The 6,394-nt window shown below is 50.2% G+C and overlaps 1 protein-coding gene across 1 annotated transcript in view; it reads left to right on the top strand.

Annotated features, from left to right (window-relative positions):
- Positions 1-1,161: 1,161 nt before the first annotated feature.
- NEMP1 (nuclear envelope integral membrane protein 1) overlaps positions 1,162-6,394 on the top strand; it is a 30,789-nt gene continuing 25,556 nt past the window's right edge. Inside the window, exon 1 of the mRNA XM_077111107.1 lies at positions 1,162-1,204. The gene's annotated coding sequence lies outside the window, so the exon portion shown is untranslated. The remainder of the gene's footprint in view (positions 1,205-6,394) is intronic.

The raw sequence follows: 6,394 nt of genomic DNA, 5'->3' as shown, positions 1-6,394 counted from the left end.
GCGCCGACTTGGGGACCGAGGTGACCGAGAACGGACTGTGGAGGGCGGGCTTGGGGACCCAGCGGGCGGGGAGAGGTCGCCCCGAGCCGCCCACGCCGGATGCACAGCCGGTCCTCTCCGCGCCCACGTACCCACGTGAGCTCCCCGCCGGCCACATTACCCCCCCCACTTCTCTGAGCTGAGAGCCGAGTGTCACAACCACGCACAGGTACACAAAGACAGAGAAGTGCACACGCGCTGAAACAACTCAAGAACGTTCGCTGCCCACACTCAGGTCTCGCGGTGCTGTGCGTGTGAATGTTAGGAGGGAGCTAGGAAAGTTGGCGGAGGCTCCTGGGCGCGCGGCTCTTTCTGCGCGCAGCTGACTCCCGTGCGGTTTGCACTTAGGGCAAGTCTCCGAGCGTGAGGCTGAGTGAGACTCCCTTAGATGTTCCGGCGCCCTTATTCAGCCCCAAAGGAATAATTTGGGGAGGCCACTTTCGGAGAACGAGGCTAGCTCCGTCCCTGCCTCGCGTCGCTGCAGGAGTTTGGGGAACAGGAATTGGGGTGGTTATGCTGGAGTTCACCACTTAGACGTGCGTAGATTAAACGGGTCGGAAGTTGTTAGCGCGTAGGTCAGGCAGGGGGCGGAGACACTCCGCCCTCCCCTACCTGTCGCCACCTATTTGTTGAGGGGGACCCGCCCCTTAGCAATTCTGTGTGGCAAACCTGTATTAGGGAAGATACCCGTCTGGAGACGTCTATTAAATGGTCTTGCCGGGAAGAGTCAAGTGGAATTCCCGCCTGAGGCTGGAGCGTTCGACGTGGCTTCCTACGGAAGAACTGGAGGGAGGAGCGCCTTGAAGGAGCCAGGCTCCCTCCTCAACCCACCGTCTCCTACCCCTTAGTTTTTCCCCATCTGGTTTCCATTTCACTCCCTCCCACGGTTGGGAGGGCCGGGGCGGAGGGGTAAGCTTGCGGGGGCTCTGAGGGCCCCGCCCAGCCGCCAAAGGCCCTGGGGTAAAAAGGGGTGGGGCGGGGCAGGGGTGGGAGTGGTAGGAAGAGAATGGTTAGGCCAGAGACAAGGTTCCCCCTAGTCTGAAACCTCAGCTCCGCCCCACCCCGCCGTTCCACACTTTTGAATGGTCCAGAGCTTAGCGGAGCGTGGGTGGCGTGGGCGGGGGCCGGTTCTGCATTCCGGCCGGGCCTTTAGGTCTCTGATGAGGTAGGGAGGTTGTTGGCCGTGGGTGGGGGGTGGGGGGTGGGGGATGGATTTCGGTAGTTAATATTTTCCTTCCCATCTCATTAAGCACCAAACACAGTGGGGGGCTTGTAGCAACGAGCACTGCCCCCCTCTCCTCCCGACTCCCCATCCCGCAACCAGAGGCGCGCCTAGACAGGCTCAGTCCGGGCACGCTCCCCGACCCTCCTCTGATGTCAGTGGGCACGGCCCCTCCCCCACTCCAGCTATGGTTATTTTGGATCCTGGGCTGCCAGCCGCTGGCCCCGGGTTTCCATGTGCCCCCTCCCTCCACCTGCCCACGCTCCTCGTGACGCACATCCTCCGCCCACGCAGCCTCTGTTAGAGGCGCCCCTCTCCCTCCCACCCGGGCCCCCTTGGGGCGGTGCTGAGCCCCGGGATCCGGAGGGAGACTCTGGCCCAGGGAGGAGGGCGGAGCCGGGGGTGGGAACCTACTAGGCCCGCGCGCCTGGGTTCCAGCTTCGGAAAGAGGACGAGGGAGGAGCCTGGGGCCTCTCCCCGGTCCTGGAGCAGGTACTCGGCTAGAGAGGAAGGTGGGAAGAAAAGTCCCGCGGACTGGGCTTGCCCACTTATCTGCGGGAGCTGGTGGGGGTGGGGTGTCCGGGTGCCAACGTGTATGTGTGTGAAGGAGTTAAACTCCCGAGTGTTTATAACTGTTTCTCAAGGTTGTCCTGAGATTGAAATGAGACAATGTATGTGAAAACTGCTTGTAAATTGTAAAATGCTAAGTAAATCTGAGACGCTGTCACTGGTTTGTGCCTCTCTACCCTGAAATTATGTATTTTTGTTTCTTTACATCTACTTTTGTATATGTGTGTCTGTCTCTCTCTAGGTTTGTATGAGTCCCAAAGCGTGGATTTTTAAAAAGTGATATATAATGTTAAAATCATTGACTTGTCGGGCCCCGTCGAGGCCCAGAGCGCCCCCGCAGCCGGAGCTGCTGAGATGTTTGTTCTTCGCTTCCCTCCCACTCCTATCACCCCCAACTCCCTCCCACTCCCTTCCGTTGAGAACAAGGAATTTCCAGCTTTGGGAAAAGGGAAAGAGACAAAGAGAGAATGAGACTATGAGAAGCTATAGAAAAGCATAAAGATAAGAGACAGATTGGAGGGGATATGACAGAGGGGAGTGGAATCCATACAAAAAAATCTTCCTGGTCTTTTCGCCGTGCATCCCATTCTCTCCAGTGGCTCCTTTTCTCTTTCCGACCACTTTCCTACCTGACTCAACTACCCGGCCCCGTTCCCCTACCCACCCCACCCCCGCCTTTTCCCTCAGTGTTTTCTGAGGCAAGTAGAGTAAATGTCCCATTTAATCAAGGATTAGTACTTTATTTTATGGTCCAGGCGGGTCTCTTTCAGGAAGCGTTTCTGCAGCAAAGCAGTATCTTCAGTCCCAGTTTTCCAAGAAGACAGGAAGAGGTAGGGAAGAAACGGGGTGGAAGTGTAAAGGAAGAGGAAAACCAGAAGGATTTTCATTGCCACGCGTAGACTTTCATCGTGCAGATTTCAGTGTTTATTCCTCCCCTCACGTTTTCACCAAACCAGTTCCCACTCAGCAAAGTCTGGCTCACATGTCACCTTCCGGGATCCTGCTTCCTAGATCCTCTCCAGTCCTCCACGCAGAGATTATTCCTCCCACCTCCACGGCCTCTGGACTCTTTCAATTATAGTTTGTTTCACCCTCAGCCCAAGACCTCTCTAGGCTGGGCCCTCAGAATTGAATGAATTGATGATGGTGCTTTGAGGCCTGAGGAGCTTTGAAAAGGGCAGCCCTGTAGATATCACTCCAATTGGGGCTAAACCTAGACAAGGCAGTTAAGTAGAGAAGTTGGTTTTCCACATCTGTCGAAAATCAGCTTCCAGGGAGTCTCACAAGTTTGGCTCCTTGACCTTCTAAAATGTCTACTTTTTTGGTCATTGAATTTACACCCAGATCTAAAGGAAGAGGCTGAAATCCTTCCTGGTAATAGAAAGGTACTGTAGTAGGGAAAAACTCTGAACTTCACCCAAGCATTGGAGCCTTTGAGAAGTGGATAAGCTTTTTTTTTTGCTGGTAGTCTCAGGTGACGCCAGTCCAAAGTCTGATTCCCGAATGTCTTTTGTTTTAAGATTATATAGGCCAGCTTCCAGAGCGGGAGTCACCATGGGAATGGACAGTGATGGTGTTGTAAGCAAACACTTCCTCTAGCTTGTGGGGCGGGAGTTACCGTGGGAATGGATAGGGATGGATAGGGGTTAGTTGCAAGCTCTTTTAGCTGATATTTCTTATCTGGAAAACAGACACTTCGTCTGGCTAAGTGGGCAGAACTGGGCATGCCTAGGCAGGTACAGTAGACATTTTCTTTCAGATAGCATGTTTTTACACATTCTTGAAAATACACAAATTTATAAAGTCATTCCAGCCAGTAAATGCAACAATAACTGGAGTCACTCTTATGAACAACCTCATTCCACCCTTTTGAGGATATTATTCATCACATTTTATTTTACAGATGCAGCACCGTTTTCATTTGTAGGGACTGGTTTATTTTTATGATGGTTCGAGGGGTGCAGGCCTCTGAGATTAAATAAGTGGGAGGCAGTTTTTCTGTCTACTAAGGCTTCTATAGTTCTACTTATACTTTAATAAGCAGGGGAAGAGGCAGAGGAACATAAGACACATACTAAGCAGCACTAAAACACTTCCAGTTAGAGTTTTGAATTCTCCAAAGGTTGAGAACCACCCTCTGAACAGGTTTTTGGGTTTGAGCTGTTCCAGGTCTGAACCAGGACATGGGCTAGGGTTTTCATGTGATTGGTGATTTCCTTTATCACTTTTCCTAGGTTTTCTAACTGCAGGCAACAGGAGTATGGGGTGGTGGTCCTGCAGGGACAAAGGGAAAGGGCAAGGAAGATTAACATTTCAATGTTTTGCAACTTATATAGGAAAGGAGGCGTCACCTGGATACATGGATAATGCCAGTAAATTAAAGTAAAAGTTTTGGGGAAGTAATGAAGACAGATTACTTCTGCAAGTACTAACATTGCTAGATACATGACATATGCGAACACAAGGATAAAAGATGCTGAACTGCAGACATGGCAAGCTGCATCACTCATTTCATAAAAAACTAAATTGAAAAACTAGGTTAGCACACGACTGCTATAGCAGTTCCTCAAGCTTCAGCCGTGTATAGACCAGCCAGCCCAGGAGTGGCTGGAGCAAGGCAGTGCGTGAGTAGTTTCCTCAAGCTTTAGCTGTGGGTAGACTAGTCAGCTCCGGAGTGGCTGGGCGAGGGCAGGTGGTCTTCAGGGTTAGATGCAACAGGTTTTCTGGTTCAGTTAGGCACTTCCAAGTCAGGGTTGAGCAGTTTCCAGGTTTTAACCGGGAGTAGTGGATTCAGGGGAAGATCTCAACAACCTTGACAGCTGTAGGGGTAGAAAGGAGGACTGTATAGGGCCCTATCCAGGTGGGTGTTAATGCCTGATTTTTTTTTCAGTCTTTTACCCAGACCAACAATCTTGGGGTAAAGAAGTGCACAGGGAGTGTTAATTGCAGTGGAAATTTTTTATTTACCAAACTGTGCAACTGAGACAGAGTGGAGCTCAAGCCCTGGGGTTGCTTTTTTAAGGTTAATTCTCCACATTGTGTAATATTTCCTTGAATTTTTTTTTTTTAACCAGTGGTGGAGCTCAGTACATAATTTCACTTTGCAGATGACACAGCGCCAAAGCCTCAGGACAGAGCCACATTTCATTCACACACTTCCACACACTTACTCGACAACACAAATTATGTTGCCTCCCAAAACCAGAGTGTATCAACTACGGGGGGTTTCTCCTTCAGCCTCTCCTCTGTCCAAAGGGTACTCAGCTCAGTTTAGCAGGTGATCAATCGCCTCTTCTGCCTGAAAGGTAGGACCTGTCAGTTCTTGTACCTGGTAGAAGGGCTATTCTTACCACTCCGAAGGGCGGGGCTCCGGTCCAGTTCTCTGGGCCGCTGAGGTCCCCCCTCCCGAGTCCAGGGAAGCCGGTGTCCTGTTCCAACTAGATGATCCCGAACCAGAAGAAGGGGTTCCGGGGGTGCCCTGGGGATGATCGAGATTGGTCCGCGGCTCAGGCCTCCCAGAGGTGGGAAGGGGACACAAGCATATCTCTTCCTTGGGGTGCAGAGCTTCCTGGCCAATGTACCAGAAATGTAGTAGGGAAAAACTCTGAATGCCACCCAAGAAAGCACTGGAGCCTTTGAGAAGTGGATAACCTTTTTATTCCCAGAAGTCTCAGCAGACTCTAAAGTCTGAGCCCCGAATATCCTTTGTTTTAAGGTTATTTATATAGGCTAGTTTGCAGAGTGGGAGTTACCATGGGAGCGGACCCGGACGGTGTTGTAAGCAGACACTTCCTCTGGCTTGCAGGGAGGGAGTTACCATGGAAACAGACAGGGATGGACAGGGGCTAGTTGCAAACTCTAGTTTTTAGCTGATATTTCTTCTCTGGAAAGCAGACATTTCATCTTGCTAAGTAGGCAGGCCTGGGCATGCCTAGGCAGGTACAGCAGACATGGTCTTTCAGAAAGCATGTTTTCACACATTCTTGAAAATACACAAATTTATAAAGTCATTCTAGGCAGGAAATACAGCAGTAACATTGGAATCACTCTTAGAACTACCTCAGTACAACTATAATGAACCTCCTTTATCCCTCTTTCAATAACATCCACCTTTAAGGAAGTCATAGATTAGTCAGGAGTTGGACACTTAAACAATGGGAGTGCAAACAATAACAGAGTAGGGGTCAAGCGATCTATTCTGCCTGGGATTGAGGGAGACCCAGGTTAGAGAGGCATGCAAAGGAGGCAATGATGCCACTCAGGATGTTCAAATATGAATAATGGGAGTTTTGCAGGAGCAAGGGACAGTCGAGTTAGAGAGACTAGAAATGTGTAATAAATGCACAGACATATGGAACAGAATATGTTTGAGAAACTAGAAATTGTCCGTTATTGCTAGAGGAGAAAGGTTGGCAATGAGCTTAGGGAAGTGTCAGGGTGGTTTAATTAAGGATATTGTAGACCAGTGCTTCTCAAAGTTTGGCAGAGGACACTTTTTTTTTTTTTAATTTCCAATCCATTGTTGTCAGCTACTTTTATAAAATACACTAAAGGTGAATTATT

The sequence above is a fragment of the Tamandua tetradactyla genome, chromosome 7 (genome assembly GCF_023851605.1).
Source record: "Tamandua tetradactyla isolate mTamTet1 chromosome 7, mTamTet1.pri, whole genome shotgun sequence".
NCBI lineage: Eukaryota > Metazoa > Chordata > Mammalia > Pilosa > Myrmecophagidae > Tamandua > Tamandua tetradactyla.
Note: the sequence above shows the minus strand (reverse complement) of the source record. Positions and strands in the feature narration are given on the sequence as shown.